The sequence below is a fragment of the Pelodiscus sinensis genome, chromosome 1 (assembly GCF_052426305.1).
Source record: "Pelodiscus sinensis isolate ZL-2025 chromosome 1, ASM5242630v1, whole genome shotgun sequence".
Classification (NCBI taxonomy): Eukaryota; Metazoa; Chordata; order Testudines; family Trionychidae; genus Pelodiscus; species Pelodiscus sinensis.
The window spans coordinates 75,346,608-75,369,212 of NC_143052.1; positions in this window are offsets into that span (position 1 = coordinate 75,346,608).

Consider the following 22,605-nt stretch of genomic DNA (forward strand, 5'->3'; position numbering starts at 1 on the left):
TAAAAATACAGAAATGTCCCAGCACATTATTACTGAACAAAATTGCTTACTTTCTCATTTTGATCATCTAATAAATCTATTGGTTTATAAACATTGCACTTACATTTCAGTGTTTAGTATACAGAGCAGTATAAACAAGCCATTTTCTGTATGAGATTTTAGTTTGTACTGACTTCTCTAATCCTTTTTCTGTAGCCTAATGTAAAACTAGGAAAATGTTTAGATGAGTGGATGTACCCCCTACAGTACACACATCCATAGGGATATATGTACCCCTGGTTGAGAACAAATGTCCTAAGCAATCCTGAAAAGGGGAGAAATAAAGCATTAAAATAGGTATCAGTCCATTTTAAAAAACCGTGTTATATGTATCAAGTACAGGTTGAAACTCTTAACCAGGATTCTCTGGTCTGACAACATCCATGGCCGGAAATGGATGTTGCAGGACCAGAGAGTCCAGCTGGAGGAGGCCAGTCACATGGATCACTGCAGGGCTGGCAGGGCAGTGAGCTGCTCTCAGTAAGCTGATGACAGGGCCACCCAGCGCATAGCAGCGGGGCTGCCCAGTGGGGTTGGGGCGAGGCTGTCTAACAGGGAGCAAGGCTGCCTAGCAGGGAGCCATGTTAGCTCGGTGGGGCACGGAGCCATGTTGTGCGGCTGCCTGGCGGGTCCCAGAGCCCCAGTGTGGCACATGCAGCTGCCCTGTGGGACCCAGAGCCCCAGTGCACAGCTGCCCTGAGGGTCCTGGAGCCTCAGTAAAGGATGTGCAGCTGCACGACGGGTCCCAGAGCCATGGCAGTGATGGCTGCCCAATGAGGTCGGCAGGGCAGCAGGACCAGCAGGAGGTGGGGACCTGGCCAGGAGGCTAGGAAGTGGGCCAGGGTGGCTGGTGGCAGGGGTCCAGAAATGACTTCCCTTGGTCCAGCAAAATCTCTCATCCAGGACCGGTCAGGTCCCCAGGGTGCCAGAGCAGGGAGATACAACCGGTAACACTATCTACATTCATATAAGTAACTCATATTACTTGTTTTAACATAATCAAAATTCTATGAGTCTGATAAGATTCTTGAAGGGAAAAAACCCTAGACTTTCAATGTCCTATGTGTTATTCATCCACAGGATGTCTGAAAAAAAATGTAACCTCTCCATTTCCATATAGCTTGTTAAGTCCTGACTTGTGAACAATCCAGACCACTGGGATGCTGGAACACATGTGGATATCCCATGCTGACTTGTATGCTGTACTGTTTGTCCACTGACTATTTTGACGTCCACAAATTTTATCAATAGTGGCTGTGGCCATCACCTGCATCCTAGTTGAATGTATAGAATATGCAGCCTCCAGGTATCTCAGCAGGTTCCAGGTGCTTCTGCTCAAGCGTGTGAAGTTTAGATTTTCTGCACATTACAGCCACTGTTTCTGCTTTTCTGCACCCAGTAGCACCAGAAAAGTTTTTTAATTTCTGGGTCTCTTCACTGACATAGGCATTGATTCCATGGATGCTCTGGGGTTGGAGTACCATTCAGAAAAAATAATGGGTGATGAGCACCCACCGGCAGCTATCTCTTCTTCCCTCCACATCTTCTTCCATCCTGTACCTCTTGCTGGCTAGAGGACCCACTGACCAACTCCACCCCACCCTACCAGCTCTTTCAGAGTATAGCAAACAGCTGATTTGCGGGGTTCAGGAATTCCAAGAGAGAGAAGAAGAATGAGTGAAGGGGTGGAATGGGGGTGGGGTGATGGGAGGTTGAGCAAGGCGTACATCAACTTCCCCCTGGCTAGAGATGAAGTTGGCATCTAGGATGACTGACACTATTTGTGGAGTTCTTGTCTCTCTACAGTCCAGCAAGAAGTGTATGATGACCTGTGTCCCAGGGGGATGCTTTTCCTTGCAGCAGAGATTTTCAAAACTTATCAAACACAAAGCAGCCTCTTTTATATGGTATCTCTCACACGCAGTCTCAGAGCAAGCCAATCATAAAAGAAAGGAAGGCAGAAGTTAAAGTAATACTTCCAATTTAAATTGTTGGCTTTGCTTCATATTTTGAAATAGACCTTCTATCATTTCATCTGATGTATGTGTCAGAAGGTTTGATCACTAAAATGATCAGTTTTATATGGGTTAAAACATCAATGGGATATTTTAAAAGTTTTTCTCCCTCCTGTAATAAAAGCAATACAAGGATCTCTTTGATGAGCATCCTTTACTCAGATTTCCTCCATTTAAATCAGTGGGAGAAGAACATGGCTACGGCTGCTCATTTTAACATTTATTTCCATTTTCCTAGAACTACCTGAGTGTGACAAATTGAAAACACCAAGCCCTCCCCCAAAAGTATCTAAGCAATCAAGCAAATTTAAAAAAGGCAATTAGAAAGCCATTAATGCTCTGAACATTTAATTTACACATTTAATCAGATTTCAACTGCTGTGATATATCTGATTTTAAAAGTCTAATTTGCTCATACAAAGAAAACCACTCTAAGTAAAAAGGAGGTATTGACTGAGTCCATGGTCAACACTAATATCATCAGCCCTTTAATCAGATTGCAGCTACTGAAGACTCAATCACACATTATAATTGCTCTAACAGGGTTAAGAGGCTTCAGAATCCATTTGTTATAAATGCATAGTGATGAGATTACCATCATTTTGTGTTTCTGAAAATTGTATTTATTGTATTCTCTGCTCAGAAGGGTGCTAATGGATATTTATTGCCTTTAAGCAGCAGATTTTGGGGGGAGGAGGGGAGGTGGTACATTGCCCTGCTTGTGATAATACTAAGAGCAAATCAAACTCAATGAGGTAACACATAAATCAATATCTTCTGAAAAAATAATTTAGGATGGGTCTTTAAGGGGAAATAATTTCATAGTTTTGGTGAGTTATAAAACTCTGCTCGAAAATCTGCAATATCAGTTAGCTGTTTGCCAAGAATCCATTGTTTGCACTGATGGAGGATTGTAAATTAAGGATAAACCAAAATAAAGTCCAATCCTACCAAACTTCATAGTGCATTACTAAAATTTTAGATTGAATTATAATAAATTGCATGGATTATCATCATTATATGCCATTGTAAGCATACTGGACTAGGCTGTTTTTCATGTTTATATTTGACTGATAAAGCAATAGAGGAAATGCGATAAAGCCCTTTATAAAGTCATGACCTACCTTCTCTTTCTCTAAGGCAAATACCATATTGCTGGATATTGTGTTGACAGCAGATCATCAAATCATATAACTGGAATGGTGAGTCTCCTCTGAAGGTCAATAAGTACTAAGAATTTAATCAACAAATCCCCTGGAAGTGCAAAGTCTGGAAGCAGAAGCTAAACAACTTCTGGTTGGAAGTAAGGAGTACATTTTTAAGAGTGAATGTAATTACCGTAATCTTTGGAACAACATATGAAAGGTATAAAGAATTTTAAAATCAAGAATTTTAAAATCAAGATTAGATTTTTTTTCTAAAAGAGATACTTTAGGAATTATGTTGGAGACTTTTATTGGCCTGTTATACAGAAGGACAGTTTATATTATCCCCCGTCTGGGACAGGAATCTATAGATTAAAAAACATAGGGAAGAAATCTGATTTCAAAGGAGGGAAGATATTTCTGTGTTCACTCGTGTCAGAAGGCACCTTAGCATGACATATACATTTCTTTCCATGTCTTTAGAAATCCAAACATTTCTGGCTTGCTAAGGATATGTGACAGGCCTCCATAACTCCATTCTGGAGGTTTTGCTACACCCTCTGCCAGAAAACACTGCTGTGGGAAGAAAGGAGCAGTGAAGATGACTCCTTGAGGGCTATCTAGAGTGGTCTTGGAAACTACAGAGACTTCCTGCCTCTGGAAATTTCCACTACATGCATCTGACGAAGTGGGTCTTTGCCCACGAAAGCTTATGCTCCTACACTTCAGTTAGTCTATAAGGTGCCACAGGACTCCTCGTCGCTTTTGCAGATTCAGACTAACACGGCTACCCCTCTGATACAGAGACTTAGTCCCCCAAGGGCTACAAAAGTTAGCAGCAGACAGCTGGACCCCTGCGGGCTCAAAAAAAGGGAGCTGCATGACCCTAGTAGGGCATTGTTTGATGGGGACCAGAGGGATGGGGAAGAATGTTCTTCTCTGGCCAAAGGAGCCTGAGGACGAGCCAGGATTTCATTTGCATAGCTATCTGGTGGGAGTAGGAACTAAGAACTCCATCCCCGAGCTAAAGGTGAAGATAAAAAGATAAGGTGGGAAGAGGCCCAGGGAAGTAGCAGGAATTAATTGAATTGAGCAGTATGTGGCTGCTATCTATAAGGTCCCTGGGTTGTAACACAAGAGAAGTGGGTGGGCCCAGGTTCTTCCATTGGGCACAAATGAAGTGACATAAAACCTGAATGGAGAGGACTCATTTATAAGTTTGAGCAAAGGGCTGAATTTAAAGGGCTCAAAGTTGGGGTTGAAGACCCTGGTGAGGACAGCTGGGCTGATTTGATGAGTCCCGGGGGCATATCTACATTGCAACAAAACATCCACAGTTAGTTGGTCTGTGTCAGCTAGCTTGGGTTGCAGGTTTGTCAAATTACAGTGTAGACTTTTGGGCTTAGGCAGGACTAATAATTGAGTCATTGTCTCTTAATAATTCTGGAGTATTTATTTTGAGCCCTTGTTTCCCATTTCTATTTGTTTTCTGAACAGCACTATTGAGCTGACCTGTTATAATCATACTGTGAAATGCAGGGGTACAATCAGACAAATGAGCGGTTTTGTTACCTACTGCCCTGCAGCCAAGAGTGCCTCAGAAAGCTTTTGTTGCTTTAGCTCCCAACCCGGTCTGCTCACAATAAGTCAAAAAGCATGAAAGTCACACTCCGAATGTCTGTGAATAGCAGCAGTCTTGTTTAGCACCTCTGACCCCAGCAACCTGTCAGCAACACATTAGCCCCACTCTGTTTTCCAGCAAGCAGGCTGACTCCCAAACATTCCAGTTCAAATTTTCCTCCAAATTCGTGTTCTACACAGCCCAGCTCTCCATGGACAATTCTGATAGTGCAGATCCATTGCTCTTATCAGGGATCAATAGCAATACTCTGCTACTTTAACTAGAATTACCAGCAGTTTAAAGACAACACTAGATACATTTTGATTAAAGAATACTAGGGGGCAGTGGCCCATGCATGCTTTGCTCGTCAATCCCTCTCTCTGGGAGCAGGCAGCCCCAGTTCCCCAGTGGCCACTGGAGTGGGCCAGGCCAAAGAGTGGAAGTCCTGGCCTGCCCCGACTCTCTTCCTCCCTCCCGCTGCCCCACCCCAAACCAGGCCAGCCCTAGCTCTCCCCCGCCATGGCTGCCAGGGGGAGTTGGTCTAGACTGAGTCTGTGACTGGCCAGCTCTCTCCCTCTGGCCACAAGGCGGGAGGGCTCTCAGCTCACTGCTCCATCCCTATGAGGGGGAAGACCACATGGCTCTACCATCCCCGTGGTGAGCGGGGAGACCATGTGGTTCGTGGCTCCCCTCTTCTGCCACTCCATGCCCATCTGTTCCCCACACCTCCTCCTTGGCCGTGCCAAGCCCTGTGCTCTCCCCACCCAGCCCGCTCTCCCTAGGCCTGGCCCCAAGCTCTCCTGCTTGGCTGCTGGTGGGGTGGGACAGGCCCCTCGCTGAGCCCCATGCTTTCACTGGGTCCCACTTTCTTCCCCCTGGTCACTGGTAAGGAGGGGGGAAGGGCCCAGGCCCTTTGTCAGGCCCCACGCTCTCCCTAGGCCCTGCTCTCTCCCCCCGACCACTGCCAGAGGCCCACAATTTAAAGTGAGGTGCTTCTGTGGTGGTGGTGGGGGGGGAAGGGGCAGGTTGGCGAGACTTGTAGGGGAGTGTCCCCCAGTCCAGGCCCTCCTCCTGCAGTGGGCCTCTCCCACCCCTTCCCCCCCAAGGGGCCTCTCCGCTGGCCCTACCCCACCTCCCACCACGAGAGCCCTGCAATTTTCCTCCTCTCCCCTGCCATAAGCCCAGCAGCAGCAGCTTACTTCAGTGCTGCTGCTGCTGCTCAGGAACCATAGGTTGCCAATCCCTGCCGGGTTAGCAACAGGGGAGGAGAGAGGAAGGGAGGAGGTGGCTGAGAAGGGAAGGGCTGTGGGGTCCTGCAGGAAAAACTTTTTTGTATATAGAGCAAGAGCATTATTCAACTACACAGAGAGATACGAAGTGAGAAAAGATATAGGTTAAAGCTCTAAAATCTGGGACTCTCTGGTCGTCCAGCAACATCCATGGACTGATATCGCTGGATCAGAGCACACTGGCTGGCCAGGTTCAGGGTCTGGGATGGTATGGTGGGGAGCGTAGTCCTAGTGGCAGTGGATTCGCGTGGTGGAGAGTAGAGACTCCAGCTGGGGCTGGTGGCAGGGAGTGCAGCCTGGCTGGGGCTACAGGGAGCAGGGCCAGTGCTCGGAAGCATAGCCCTGGCCAAATGGGCACAGCAAGGAGCACAGCACTGGGCCAGAGGCAGTGGGGCCGGCAGCACAAAGGAATGAAGCACCAGCCAAGGCAGGTGCAGAGCGAAGGGGAATGCAGCCCTGACTGGGCCAGAGGCAGTGGGAAGCATAGCCTTGGTTGGGCTGGAGATAGCAGAGCCTGGTGCCCTCAGTGCGGTGGGAAGCACAGCCCCATCCCCAGACAGGAGTGCAGCTCTGGCATGGCTGGAGGCAGTAGGGCTGGTAGGGGAATAGGGCTGACAGCTGGGAGGGAGACTTTACCTCCCCTGGTCTGGCAAACTCCATGGTTTGAGACTCCTGAGGTCCCGAAAGTGCCAGAGCAGAGAGATCCTATCTGTATAAAGTATTAATATCAGAAATGGTGACCAAGAGAAATAAAGATAAAATGCTTTCTAGTCACTAAAACTTGACTAAGTTCAAGATAAAATCCTTGCTACATGCTCCTAGTAACATCACTGACAAAACTCTTAAGACAATATTCTATACCTCTCTCCCCCCCCCCCCCAAAAGTGAAAGGGTGGGTTATTTTGTCATCTTAAGTGAAAGAGAGATTTAGTAAAAGAAAAAAAGAAAGAAAGAATTCCCAGGGTACTTTTGCCCCTCTTTCAGTCTCCCTTTGAAATGCATCTTCCTGAAGGCTACCCCTAAATAAAGTTCCTTTCCACTTTGAGGATGGAGACATGGACTCTTATGAAAAAAGTTTCCATGTTGTTGTTTAATAAAATACAGATGCATTTATTCCTGCTCTTCTTTGCCAGAGTGGCCACTTGTCAGGGGATTGCCTATTAGCTTTGATGATGTGTGGCTAGAGGCATTAGCTTTTCCGTTGTCTTTGAGAAACAGTTTTTATTTCTCTTCTGACTTACCTGATAAATACATTTCACTCACAATTTTACATATAATGCTGCTACACACATTTGACATATTATTGACCAGCAAATTATTAGTGTTCAAATGATTCATCACAAAGCATATTTTGCACAATGATTATTACTATAGTGTGGAGGGTGTGAAAACGGTGCATTTGGTCACACATGTATGTTAAACACCCCAATAAGAAGTTCAACCTACAATATTCAGAAATTATTACAAAGCAGCTCATGTCTGTCTCATTCGGTCTAAAAAAACTGGATTTAATATAGTAGTTAGGATATGCAATAGAAATACCAGCTGGTTAGTAAAAATCCTTTTTACTGAGGTTTTACAGCATGCAATAAATATGTATCTAGTACATAGTTAATTCCCATTGAATTTGTTTTTAATAAACAATTGGTATTTATTGAATATATTACCCAAAAATTGTCTTATTAGATCAAAATTAAATTCATATTTGGGAACCAATCAAAGATCACTTCCAACCAAAAGCCTATAATAACCAAAAATAAGAACTAAAAGACAGACGAAAGCTTTTTTTAAAGTTCAGGATGCAACACAGATACATTATATAAAAACATCAAAGCCACTGAAGCATATTTATTGAATGAGATTTTTCCGTTTCACTCTAGTGATTATGCTCAGTGAGACAACCACAAAGCATTTCTCACCATTTAAACAGGAACCACAACTCACAGGCTGTCTGCTCAGGCACTTTGTTTTTGCATGTGCAAAAAAGAGGAACACACGCTTGACAAAGAACGATTGGACACCAAACAAAGCTTCACAGCTACAAAGTTCTTCCTTTCTTTCAAGCAAAGCTTTACATGGGAAGGGCTTGGCTGTGACTTTTACTTTTTGGGTCATGCTGGGGAGGAGGAAGGAGGCTCAGTGCTAAATGGTGGTAGTGAGAAGGATTAAGAATTGAAACATAAATCTTTCAGAGTCTCGGAGAGGGGGAGTGCAGGCTGGTGTTTCCCTTGCTACACTTGTACCAGCGGTGTAGCCAGGGCAGCAGTCCAGGAATGGAGTGGTAGCATGTGTGGCGGGGAGGAAACTGTGGGAGAGGCAATCACCACCACTACAGGGCTGCTGGGTGGGCCAGATGGTTTGAGCTCCATACTGCTAGAAACAAGAATATGGCAGGTTCCTGCATGAATGTACAGGGGTGGTACATAGGGCTTCCAGCATACTCTGCTGGCTGTGTATGGGGCAGTCCTGGAGGCAGTTTATTGGTACCACTTAAAGGTGTTGCAAACTTAGGCCCAGTTGTCGTCCCTGGAACTTAATCACATGGTTACAATTCAGCACGTGCTTAAATTCTTTGCTCAGTCATGGCTCTAGTGAGATATTGAGAGCCTTGAAGTCGAGGGTACTGATTGCCTCACATGGTAGGCTCCTAACGTTGGGAAACAGACATAACTTCAGCACCTGACTTCAAAGGTAGCAGGGTTAGACACTTAAGTCATCAATGACCTTGACTATTTATCCTGTTTTCGCAGAGCATGAAATTTCCACTTCAGAAAATATTGTGGGAGAAATGTTTGAATAACAGAGTTGTAATAGGAAAGAAAACAAACACCACTTCAGCTATGAAGACTTGCTTGTCCAGTGTTCATTGGACACACTGTCACCCAACTATTGCACCTCCATTCAATACATAATGAAAGTGTGATATGCCTCGTATCAAATCCAGTTGTTGCATTAAAAACTCAGAAAACAAAATACAGTAAAACTCCAATAGTCTGGCATCCAATAGTCTGGCATTCCTGATAGTCCGGCATCAAAATGGCAAGAGCCTAGTGAGTGAGCTTTGGCAAAAAATGAGTCATGAGGTAGCAGCAGCAGCAGCTGAACTGAGCAAAAAGGGTAAAAAAGGCTTAAAAAAACTAAAACATTACAGTATGCTGTATACAGTATGTACAATAAAAAGGGTTATGAACACTTTATATACAGTATATAATGTATACAGTATATATATATAACCATCTTATAGTACCTCCTGATAGTCCAGCATATTTGATAATCTGGCACCACCTAGGTCCCATAGGTTCCGGATTATCGGAAGTCTACTGTAGGTGCTAAAATGGGCTCTTTTATATCATTTCAAATACAATACCAAATAGGATTTTCTCATTATATGGAACAAAAAACAGGACTATGTAGCTCTTTAAAGACTGACAAGATGGTTTATTAGGTGATGAGCTTTCATGGGCCAGACCCACTTCCTCAGATCAAATAGTGGAAGAAAATTGTCACAACCATATATACCAAAGGATACAATAAAAAAAAGTGAACACATATGAAAAGGACAAATCAAATTTCAGAACAGAAGAGGGATGGGGTGGGGGGAAGGTAAATGTCTCAGAGATAATGATATTAGAGGTGATAATTGGGGAAGCTATCTTTGTAATGGGTAAGATAATTAATGTCTGTTTAAATTTAGGCATAAGGTGTCGAATTTAAGCATGAATGTCAGTTCAGAGGATTCTCTTTCAACTGTGGTCTTAAAAGGTCTTTGAAGCAGGATGCAGGTAATCAAGTCATTGAGACAATGACCTTTCTGGCTGAAATGGCAAGAAACTGTTTTTTCTTTGTGATCCTGTCTAATATCTGTTTTGTGGGCATTGATTCTTTGGCGAAGTGTCAGCCATAAAGATATTAGCGTACTATGGGGCCATGCGTGTACCCATGTCTGTGCCGCTGATCTGGAGGTATAAGTTGTTCTCAAACTGGAAATAATTGTGGGTGAGAACAAAGTTACATAAGTCTGCTATCAGATTGGCACATATTCCTGCTCATTCAGAAATATAATTTATGCTATCATGTGCCAAAAGTGTCTGTCTGCTATGTACATTGGACAAACATCTCAGACACTTCACCAAAGAATCAATGCCCACAAAACAGCAGGGAAAGCCTAAAGTAAGTTCAATTAAAATTACTCGATCTTAATTTAAAATAGCCTCATTTCTAATTAATGCCTCCTCTGGAGGCACAATTTTTCTGGAAAATTGGTTTTTGGACTTGTAAATATTCAAGAAAAATTGGATCTGCAGAGACACCTGTGGAGCCAGTGCTCAAAATAATAATTGCATTTGGAACATAAGAGCCAGTTTCATAATCAGACATGTCACATTGAAATGTACCCATGCCTGATTCAATGCTGTTTTAAAGACTCTTCTAACTAGTTGTTGAAATACCAAAATAGCAGTGGCCGTATTTTAAAGTTTACAGATCTAACAGCTAGAGTGGTCCAACTGAAATCATTTTTTGAGGTCTGAGGCTAATATTTCTGCAGTCTGTAATCTTGTATTCTGCAGTGAGCTTTTCCTACACATAAAGAATAGTTTCATGAAAAATGAGTGTATCTTGGGGCCACATCTGAGGAAGGCTATGAATGCTTAGCACTGGTAGAGTTTTGAATGCTTTAAAGTAACTGTAGGAGTGAAATAATACTGGAAACAATCACAGCTGGCAAACCAAAGGCTGTGCCTATGTGTTTTTGCAAGAAAAACTATTGGAGCCTAATTGATTATCTGATCTGATGCCTCACACCAGTTTATTACTAGTGTGGGGGAAGGCAATAGTTTTCCTACTCCATGAGAATACTCAAGATTAAAAAAAAAATCTCAAATAGGGACCAAAAAAATCAAAACTTCAATATATTTTGCAAACCAACAAACTGAAGAAAAATAACAAACAAAAAAGAACACACTACCAACAACAATCACCAAACAAACAAAACCAGTTGTTCAGGTCAATTGAAATTTGATAATTTCAAAACACTTCATTTTTATTTTGACTTGTTTAGTTTTGCTCCTTTTTAGTATCATTACATTTCTACCTGAAAAACTTTAAAATTGTAACCATGAAACTTTTCAACAAATTCCCACTTAGCTCTTCTTATGGTCAGCTTAGAGCAAGGTTCTGACAACAAGAGCATAACTGAGATACAACAAAATTATGTAAGGATGGTTTAAGAACTATAAATCTTTAATTGTTTTATTTATCATTTAATCAATGCATTGCACTTGTATTATGTACTCTAAAAATGCTGAGGAACCCTTTTCAGCTTTTCAAAATTTCAAGGAACCCCTTGGTTTGTCAAGCAAAAAAAAGGGGGAGGAGGGGGGGGAGAGAGGGACCCACCAATTCATGAAATTCACATTCCTTCCCCAAGACCCCCCCATCTCCCTTCTGTGAGGCCTCATCCGCTCTGTTCCCCTCCTCTCCATCACTTGCTATACCCAGCCCTTATACCTGTCGCAACCTAGTGAGAGTGAGGTGTGGGGTGGGAATGAGGGATTTGGGTGTGGGAAGGGGTGAGAAGTACAAGCTCTGGGAGGGAATTTGGATGCAGGAGAAGGGGCTGTTGGCTCAGGGAGGGGGCTCTAGGCTGGGGAGTGTTGGGTTCAGGTGGAAGGTTGGGGTGCTGAGCAAGCCAGGGCTTGTGGGTGCAGGAGTTTGGGCTGGATATGTGAGGGACTCAGGGCAAGAAGTTTGTGAGTATGATGGGCTCAGGACACAGATTTGTGATGTGTGGTTGGTGGAGGAATGTTGTGGCAGAAGACTGAGGATGTGGGGATGCAGGAGTCTGGGGATGTAAGATGCTCAGGACAGAGGGTTCCAGTGTATGATAGGCTCAGATTTGGGGTCAGGTGGTTCAGGAGTGTTGTGATGCTGCAGTGAAATGGGGGTTTGGTCCCAATTGGGGGTTTGTTGGCCTGGCTTCATTTTTAAATAAAATATTATGTCAAACTCAAAAGGTTTTAGCATTGTCTTTATATACGAGAGGGGTGAGAAACTTGTTTTGAGTCAAAGGTCACTGACCCACAGAAAAGTCAGTTGGGGCCACACAAGTGAGATGCAAAAAACCAAAAAAAAAGCTCCTCCAAAACCCCCCAAGCCTCACTAATGTGGTCCCAAATGTGCTGGTAGGGGTAGGGGACAGAGTGTTAGTGGGTGCTGGGGCTGGGGAGAGGGTGCTGCTGGGTGGAAGGATGCTGGCTCAGGTGGCAGAGTGCTGGGGCAAGGTGCTGGGACAGGCAGGTGGCAGGGTGCTGGGGTCAGGGACATGGTCCTGCTGGGTACTAGGGTGACTGGCAGGGTGCTGGGACAAGGAACAGGGTGCTGCTGGGTGCTAGTGTGGATAGCAGGGTGCTGGGGCTGGGGCCAGGGCCAGGGTGGTGCTGAGTCCTGGGGTGTGAGGCAAGGTGCTGGGGCCAGGGCGGTGCTAGGGTGGATGGCAGGGCTGCCAAGGAGCGGGATAGGGATGGGGTACAGGATCTGGGAGGGAGCTGGGGGGCGGAAGGGGACAAGGTCTGGGTAGGGTGCAGACCAGATAGTCAGGGTGCAGAAGCAGGCTGGATGTAGGGTGTCTGGCTACAAAGGAGGATGCGAGGAGGGGACTTGGGTAGGAGTTGAACCTCCCTGATCTGGTACCCTCTAGACCTGACTGGTCCCAGATGAGGGATTTTTGAACCAGGGGAGGTCATTTCAGGGCTCCTGGTCCCCCCCTCCCCCACTAGGCTTCTTTGCACCTCTATCCCCTGCAACTGAACTAAGCTGCCCACCCCTGCTGGTTCCCTGCACTTCCCCCAAAACCATCCCTCACAATCCAAGGGAGTGCAGCACCAGTTCCCTGCAGCCCCTCCCAGCCCAGCTGAGCTGCCCGTCTGTTCTGTATGCCCTCCCCCATCCACCTCAGCCCAGCTGAGCCCAGCACTGGTTCCCTGCATGCCTCCCCCACAGCACAGCTGAGCCCCGTTTCCCTGCACCTCCTCCAAGCCCCACAAAACTGCTGAGCCAAGAGCCTATTCCCTGTCCCTCCCTCCCCTTGAGTCTAGCCCCGGTTCCCGGAACCTCCCTCCTCCTGCAGTCAAACTGAGCTCTGAGCTCCACACACACACCCCTTCCCTTTCCCTTTCCCTTTCCCTTTCCCTCTCCCGTACCTTCTGCCTTTCACTTTGTGGGGCTGGAGTCTGTGCTCTGTCCCCGGGCTCCGAACCCGCAACTCAGCCATGCGGCGCATCACAGCAGCCAGCAAGTTTAAAATCCCAGGCCGTGACGTTATGTCACGTCCGGGCGTCTCTCCACCCACTAGTTTGAGCGTGCTGCGCAGGGCAGCAGCCAGCTCGGGGGAGCTTGGGGCAGGTTGCGCATGGCAGGAACGGGTCCGGGGATGGGGGAGAGATGCTCTGGGGCCGGGCTAGGAGGACGCACACAGGGGGTTGGGACCAGCTCCAGCTCCAAATATTGCGGGAGCATGGGCACCACGAGCCCACACAACTCGCCGCCCATGCCTCTGCTGGCTAGCCGTCTCTCTCTCTCTCTCTTTTTCAGAGGGTGCGGGGGAGTGCTGGCTCCTTGTGGAACCCCTCGTTTTGCTCTGCAGAACCCCAGGGTTCTGTGGAGCACCAGTTGGGAAACACTGCTATAATCATTTGTTCAGTGCTCCAGTTTACACATTGAAAGAAACCCAACAACTCGCCTCTGGAGAACTGCATAGCATAAAATTTGCAGAAGATTAGACACATTGTGTCATCAATAGCCATTATTCACCATGTGCTATGCTTTACAGTCATAAGTACAGAGCTGCCAGTCAGAATGTTGAAGAAATATGTGTAAAAATACTACTCTGATTCTGCTTCCATGAAACAGAACACATCTTTAAAGGCATTTTTGGGGTAGCTGTAGGTTAAGATCCTGAAATATGCTTACTGCAGTGGTAGCCTGTGGTACCAGGCAGTAGAATCAAAGGTCATGCAGAGTATGTATGGATGCCCTTTTCCTCCAGCATAATACCAGCTTTCTTCTGTGAGGATAAGGAAGAACTTTGGGCAGGGGTCTGGACTAGGGCTGTCAATTAATGTGCGTTAATGCCTCAGTTAATGCAGGGCAGAATTAATGCGTTAATCTTTTTAATGCATATTAATCACAGGCATTTCCATGTGGCACTGCCCCTTTGAAACACCGTGACAGCATTTCAAAGGGGAAGCATTGCACAGAGCCTGGGGTCAGCTGGAGTCTTATTATTGTTTAACAGCTCAATTAATCATGATTAATTTTTTAATCACGTGATTAATCGCAATTAATTTTTTAAATCGCTTGACAACCCTTGTTTGGATTCATTGACCTCCTGAGGTCTTTTCTAAACATATGATTCTATGAAGCATCTGGAGTTGAAGGACAAACCACATGGTTTGATGGAAGAATGAGATAGGAAACTCTACAAACTGAAACTTCAGATGTTTCCTCTCCCTTATGAGGTAGAAAAAGAACCTGTATGTTTAAAAGTGTTCCTAGAAACAATTATCAGATATCTAGAATGCATATAGGCTGGATGTTCTCCAGCGCTACTAGATGGTGGTTGTAAAATGCACCAGGGAAGTTCTTAGACTCTCTAAACCTCGGAGTCCTTTCTTACATTTATAAAACACTTGCAAACCCCTTTTATTAATGTATCACAATAAACTCTGGGCAAAATAGAAACACTTCAGAAATGTCCTCTTGAGCAGTGTGGACCTGTCTTAACTATCTTATTTAGACAGTATATACCGGTACAAATATTCAGTGCAGCTATTGGACTTCAATGATGTGGACACTAACATTCCAATTGATCTGGAGCTAGTTAAAGTCCCACCTGGACTTTGACTTTGATTAACTTAGATTTGCATTATGTTGAAAGATGAAGACTGGAAATCTCAGGGGACTTTGAGGATATAATCGAAGTAGACATGGCCTGAACTAAATCCTCAAAAATAAACACCCCCACATGTTGGTTTATGAGAGGGACTGAAACATGAATCTGTATCTCCATTAATAATAGGACAATAAATTGCTATTATAACTTCCTGTCGATGCCAGATGATGTCATGTGCAAGATGGCTAATTTATGTAAAAATGTTAAATTCACTTGCCTTCAGTGCTGTTATCACAACCGTCTATCTTTTGACATGTACTTTCTTTTACACTTTGATATTGTGTCTGCCAAGATGAAGTCTAAGAAAAATAGGTCTGAGGGTCTAAGAAGTCTTGGGTCATAGCAGAAAAAAATCTTACTGTTAGCTCTAAGAGAAAGGATTGCTAAAACCTTTAAGTAATATTTTTGCACTCATGGGAATATGGACACATCTACTTGAAATAAAAGATTGCTTATATTCCTATGGTAAGCTACTTTCTCTACTACTTGTCATTAGCCAGACACATGCATGACTTGTTTGTAGTCTCTGACATCTGTGATGTGCTGTCACCTTGCAGTAGCACTGAGCTGGAGATAATGGTACTCTGAATTTTGCAATTCATCATTTACCCAACACTGTACCGGTTGTCGCAACAAAACACTGACTTATGTGGTAAATAACAAAGACTAATCATGATGGAGCCTAGGCAAGCATAAATATATTTCAACCATGCAAAACATATGCTAAAATGCATCTAGAAAAGGTCTAGGGTCAGTTTTACCTCATAATACTTTGCTAGGGCCTAAGCCTAAAAGCTGCTGACATGAACTGATTTCAAAGTAATGATTGTTTTGAGATGATGACAGCCCCCTTCTCTTCCACTCTCTAGATTTAAATAAACCCAAAGGCAAGTTCAAATCAACGGAACACAGTTTTGACTTTAGTGTCAGTGTAACCTGAGTACAGAATTAAGGATCAGGCCACAGGATAAGAAATCAATCCCAAAATGAAAACACTTTTTTCTACACCAAAAATATTTATTCTGTCACTTGGAAATTTGTGAAATCTTTGCTTCTTTTGACTGCAGTGAAATTGGATGCTTTAATTTTTTTTAAAAAAGAACTTTAAATGCTCATTTAAAATGACACTTGCTAAATAATTGCTGAAATTAAAATTGAATTCAGATAAACACTGGGCCTATTTTTATCTTAGGAGTGTCTGGCTCTCTCAGCATAGCATAATGTTGATGTAAAAGAAATATAAATTATGTACATTAATCATGCAAATAGTTTTTAGTCTCTTTAAATAAACATTGTGGCTAGAGATACAGGTAATATCTCTAAAAGTCCCTGCTTTTTACTTCATAATATTCACTTGTTCTTCCTCACCTTCCTGTCGTTTTGAATTTTACAGACCAAATTTTTCACACAGCTCCTGTTTGTATCCACTCGTGTAGGCAACTGAGATTAATGACATGTTCAAAACCCATCATAAATGAGTTGGACACAGCCAAGATAAATGACAGGCAAAATCTCCTATTTATGTCCCTCCTTGACTATTGCAGCGTCCCCCCTCTCTGGCTTCCCAGACACACTTATTGCCTTCCTACTCACACTGCATACAAAATGCCACTGCTAAATCACCTTCTTTGTCCATCCATTTGATTGTGTCACTCCCATATGAAAGCTGCCAGTGGCTTCCCATTTGCTATCACATCAAATGTAAGCTTCTTTTTATCACCTTTAGGGCTTGGATCTGAGGAATGCTGAGTACTCCCCTCTTATCTAGGAAAGTACAACTGCAACTTGAAATATTGTGCTAACCAGTTGGTCTCCACTCCATGCTAGACAGGGTGTGCTGGTAGATGTTCTAAGGTAGAGTGAACATAAGAACGGCCATACTGGGTCAGACCACACGTCCATCTAGCCCAGTATCCTGTCATCTGACATTGGCTATACCAGATACCCCACAGGTAATCCTCATGTGATCCCTCCCCTGTCTCTCACGTCCAGAGAAACAGGGGTTATGGACACCATTCCTACCCGTCCAACCATGAATAGATGCAATCAGGATGGGTAGGAATGGTGTCCATAACCTCTGTTTCTCTGGACGTGAGAGACAGGGGAGGGATCACATGAGGATTACCTGTGGGGTATCTGGTATAGCCAATGTCAGATGACAGGATAATTGCCCCTTTTGTTTATGTGGGTCCAGAAGCCCCTGCCTCCAAAATCAAATTGGACCACACAAAGGACCGTTTTATATAAAATAATATTAGGCAAGGCAATGTGTACAGATCAATGGGCTAAAATGGGACTTAGAAAGTTACGGGTAGCAACAGTGCAACAATAGCTTCTCTTCCCTCACCTCAGGAGGGCCCCCAAATCTTTCTCCCCACTTCCCCCTACAATCTCTAATCTCACCAGCGGTGAATGTACATCTGAAATGTGGCTGCTTAGTCTTGGCCTCCAGCCTGGTGGGGTTACTGCTCCTTGGCTTTCATGAGTCCTTAAGCAACATATATGACTAAGTGCAAAACGTTCATAACCAGCCTCAGTCTGGTGTCCATCACACATCCTGTCCCCAAGGCTCACGCACATCCAAAAAATAGAGCGGCAGAGTCCTTCTTCATTCGGCAGAATCACCCTTCCTGCACACACTAAGGCCTTGCTTGCCTCCCAGCCTTTCCCTGCTGTTATGCAATCCTTTGGCTTCTTTCCTCTCTACTATACCATTGATCCTCCAGTACTTGGCTGCTCACCCTTATAGTAGTTTATTACACTATGTCTACTTAATTTCCATTGCTTGCTATAAAACAGTAATTAATATATACTTTTCTCCACCTAAATACCACCTTCATGCCTTATTTTGAATCTTTTCCATCCAACTGTGCTTTTAATACTAAGACAGAAAGTATGTGTTGATTATTGTACATCAGCTAGGTAAATGCAAATTTACATTCACCCTAGTCTCTAGAAATTTCAATCTACTGTACTTTCTGTTGTTCATATTGTCCCAAATCATATTCCAGTTTAAATGCAGATATTCTACCCAACATATCTTAGGGTACGTCTACACTACAGCGCTAGTTCGAACTAACTTAGTTCGAATTAGTTAATTCGAACTAAGCTAATTCGAACTAACGTGTCTAGAACTAAAAACTAGTTCGAATTAGCATTTTGCTAATTCGAACTAGCAAGTCCACATTGAGTGGACTCTGAACAGGGCTTAAGGATGGCCGGAAGCAGTGCCGGCAGGGCATAAGAGGAGGACTTAGAGCATGGAGATGCTGTCTCAGGCTAGCCGAGGGCTGCGCTTAAAGGGTCCCGACCCCCACCCCGGACACACAGTTCTAAGGGGTGCCCCGCTTGCAAAGAAGTTCTGGCTTGGAGTGCCCGGAGTACCCACACTGGGCACATCACAGCACTCGGCCATCAGCTCGGCTGCACTTGCCGCAGGCTGCCATCTGGGAAGAGGGGGCAATTGGGGGGCTGCAGGAGAGCTTCCACCCCCAGAAGCCCGCAGAGCCAGCCCAGTCCTCCCCATCGGGGGCTCGTACCCCATTCCTCCCTCACCTCCTTCCACTTACCCTTCCCTAGCCCCTTTTCTTGATGTACAAAATAAAGGACAATTGTGTTCAAAAATGGAATCTGTCTTTATTGAACAAAACTGGGGGAGACTGGGAAAAGGAGGTGGGAGAGGGGAAGAGAGAGGGTGGGAGAGGGGAGGGCAACTAAAATGATCAGAGGTTTGGAACAGGTCCCATATGAAGAGAGGCTAAAGAGACTGGGACTTTTCAGTTTAGAAAAGAGGAGACTGAGGGGGATAGGATAGAGGTCTATGAAAGCATGAGTGGGGTGGAGAGGGTGCATCAAGAAAAGTAATTCATTAGTTCCCATAATAGAAGGACTAGAGGACACCAAAGGAAAGGAATGGGTAGCAGGCTTGAAACTAGTAAGAGAAAGTTGTTCTTGACAAAGCAAATAGTTAACCTGCGGAACTCCTTGCTGCAGGAGGCTGTGAAGGCTACAACTAGAACAGAGTTTAAAGGGAAGTGAGATCAAGTCATGGAGGTTGGGTCCATGGAGTAGTCTTAGCCAGGGGGTAGGAGTGGTGTCCCTGCCCAAAGTTTGTGGAAGGCTGGAGAGGGATGGCACGAGACAAATGGCTTGGTCACTGTCTTCGGTCCATCCCCTCCAGGGTCCCTAGGGTTGGCCGCTGTCGGCAGACAGGCTACTGGGCTAGATGGACCTTTGGTCTGACCCAGGACGGCCATTGTAAGCTCAGGGCTCAGGGTCGGGGGTCTCAGTGGACCCCCTTGATTTTCATGCACACCTGCTCCTGGGTGGCCAGGCTGGCAGCTCTCCTGCCCTAGACAGCCACTTTCCTGTGCCTAGTGCGGAGATCGTGGACGAGGTCCACGATGTCCGCACTAGCCCAGGAAGGTGCCTGCCTCTTGCGGTCCAGGGCAAACTCCCGGGAGCCGCCAGCCTGGTCCCGGGAAGAGGGGGTGGGCTGGGGGACATCGGGTGGGTGGCTCTGTGCCGTGCCAGGTGCAGGGTCTGCTGGCTGGGTGCTGGCAGGCTTGCACCTGGCACGGGCACCGTAGCCAGCCCGTGCCCCTTTAAGGAGTCCGGGGCCGGGAGGGGGGCATAGAGTTTCCCTGGTGTTGGCCAGAGTGGCCACCAGGGAAACCTGGGGAGGGCTAGCCTCCCACTAGTTCGAATTAAGGGGCTACACACCCCTTAATTCGAACTAGCTAGTTCGAACTAGGCTTAATCCTCGTAAAATGAGGTTTACCTAGTTCGAACTAAGCGCTCCGCTAGTTCGATTCAAATTCGAACTAGCGGAGCGCTAGTGTAGCGCCTATTAAAGTTAGTTCGAACTAACGTCCGTTAGTTCGAACTAACTTTGTAGTGTAGACATACCCCTAATTAGTAAAGTCACATTGTTCTGAGTTTAATATATATTTCAGATAATTTAAAAAGTGGTAATTAACAATATATTTTGTAATGAAGCAAGATTGCCTTAACATTATTTACAGATGTTTTGCCACCATGTTATTGTACTGCACAGAGCAAGACGGCACTAAAAAGTGCAATAATAAATATATTCCTTTAGGTCATGCTGTTTATCACAATCAGTAAAGTATTGGAACAATAGTAGTACCGCTTTATCCCTTTGGGCTTTGAATTGTTGGTACTGTAACAGCATTGCTGTGAGCTGATGCCAGGATATGTTCCTGGAAACATTTATAATAATACAGCTTCAGTAGACACAGTAATGGTATAAACAGGGCAAAGGAAATACCAGAATTGCAACAGATGCTATTGATTATATGCCTTGGGGAATATTTCACTTATTTATTTTAAGTCCTGTCAATGTAAATCAAAAGTCTGTGATGTTGTCAGTAAGACATATCTCAGACAAAATAATGTACTATGACAGTGCTTCCACTTTACTGACATAGCAGATCATGATTTTGAACACAGAAAAGCCATCTGTAGCATAACTCTGGACTATAAACTGGAGGAGAATGATCTGATTGAAACATCTGATTTGTTGCAAAGTGCAATAAACTTTAGGCTGAAAATGTCAGTTGATAGTGCTGCTTTAGGTTAAGTTGACTAGTGCATTTGAACTTGGTTCTCAATCTTTTTCTTGCCTTGAATGTTAGCAGTTTTCATTATTTTTTAGGGTTGTAAATCTGGAGTTGTGGCATTAAATTTAAGGAACAGGAATGAACGTCTAGAAAAAGTAAACATACAAGGGTAGATTTAAAATATGATGGTCTATTTTTTTGAGATTAAGTGAATTGACAAGGCATGACATAAGCCAAATAAAAGCTCTCCTAGTTTCCCTGAAGTTTGATTTATCAAGAAAATGAGCATTTTGGACTTACAACTCCAGTGTATATATACAAACACAAGTAAAGGCATTTAGACATATTAGAAACAAATGGTAGAACTAGATTATATTTTTTTGTAATAAAGACAAGATGAAGGTTGAGATAGAGTACAGTTTGCATTGCGTTTTGCCTCTCACAACTTGGAAAATCTAATGCTATGTGTTAGATTCACCTTGAGACTAACTCCATGAATTCTTATAAAGTTGGGATGAGTAGAACCAGAAGTATTGAATTAATAATTTGTACCTAAATTCCTATGAAATTGCATGCTGTATGTACATGAATACAAAAAAATATGATTAATATTTCTTCAATGAGCAGCAATGAAAATCTGAAATAATTATAATCTATCTTTTGTCACATAATCTTTTGTAAAGGCATAGTTTTTCTTTGCCCAGTGGATATTGGGGAATGTTGAATTCCCCTTTGTTAATTCTTTCTTCGTTGAATATGCTCTAAAATCAGTAGGGAGTGACAGACTTTGTTAAATGGAAAGTTCAGCTTGTCAACTGGTGATGAAACCTGTGACAATAATAATAATAATTAATAAATATAATAAAATCCTGCTAGTAGGACTTAGCAAAGGCAGACCTGGGTCCAAATCTCTGAAGCAGATTTTCACTAGCTGAAGATATGGCACAACCCTAGTGTGTAGATAAAGGACATGTCTTCACTTGCTGCATTGGAGATCGACATACTGGCATTCGATTTAGTGGGTCTAGTATAGTCCTGTAAATCGAACGCTGAGGGCAGCTCTGGACGGCATCTGTATTCCTCACAGTCATGAGGAGTGAGGAGTGTTTGCTCCCGTAGTGAGGACAGCACCAAGCCTGGCTTAAGGTAAGCTGACTCTAGTTACATATTCTATGTAGTGGATTTATGTACCTTAAACAGATCTTCCAAGTCTAGTGTAGACCTGGCCTAATAACTGACAAATAGGATTCAGCACTTGTGTAGAGATTATTTTTCATCTGGTTTCTTTTAAGCAACCCCAGTGCTTTTGAAGATTTTGAACCCTGAGTACAAGGAAATGGAATATGCATAAAGGAGATTTTAAAAATCATATTCAGGTCCAGCACACACAGCGTCTGTTTCAAAAAGAAAGCTGTCAAATGAAGCACACATTAATGTGGGTAAGTCTCCTATCAGTGCATGCATATTTTTTATAAAACATAGGTCAGATTTGATGTCAGTTACATTTGGAGCTCTTTGACTTGAGACCTGTCAGTCTCACTGGCCTTCCCACAACTTTGGACACTATTCTACCACGTGTAGTTTACACTCGGGCTGCTGCTATAGCATTCTATTTCTGTTTACAGACTTTATTTACATTTTGACTCACCGTACAGTAGTAGTTCTCTCTGCTAGGTTATTGTAACGATTTCATTCCAGCTATTTAATTTCCATGTACAAAATGACTGTGATTTTTGCAGGCAGTTTTGATTTTTATGAAGCCATGAGTTAACTCTAAAAGTTTACAGATTTCCCAGCCTATATGTGCTCAGACAGGCTTATTTACTCTCTGAAAAATAAATACATTCTCTTGGAATTCTGTTCCATGTGACAATTTAATCACAGAACACTTCATCAGATTCCCAAGTAAAGTCATAGTGCAGGTGTGGCTTTACATGGAATTACTTCTGTGAACGCAGTATAAC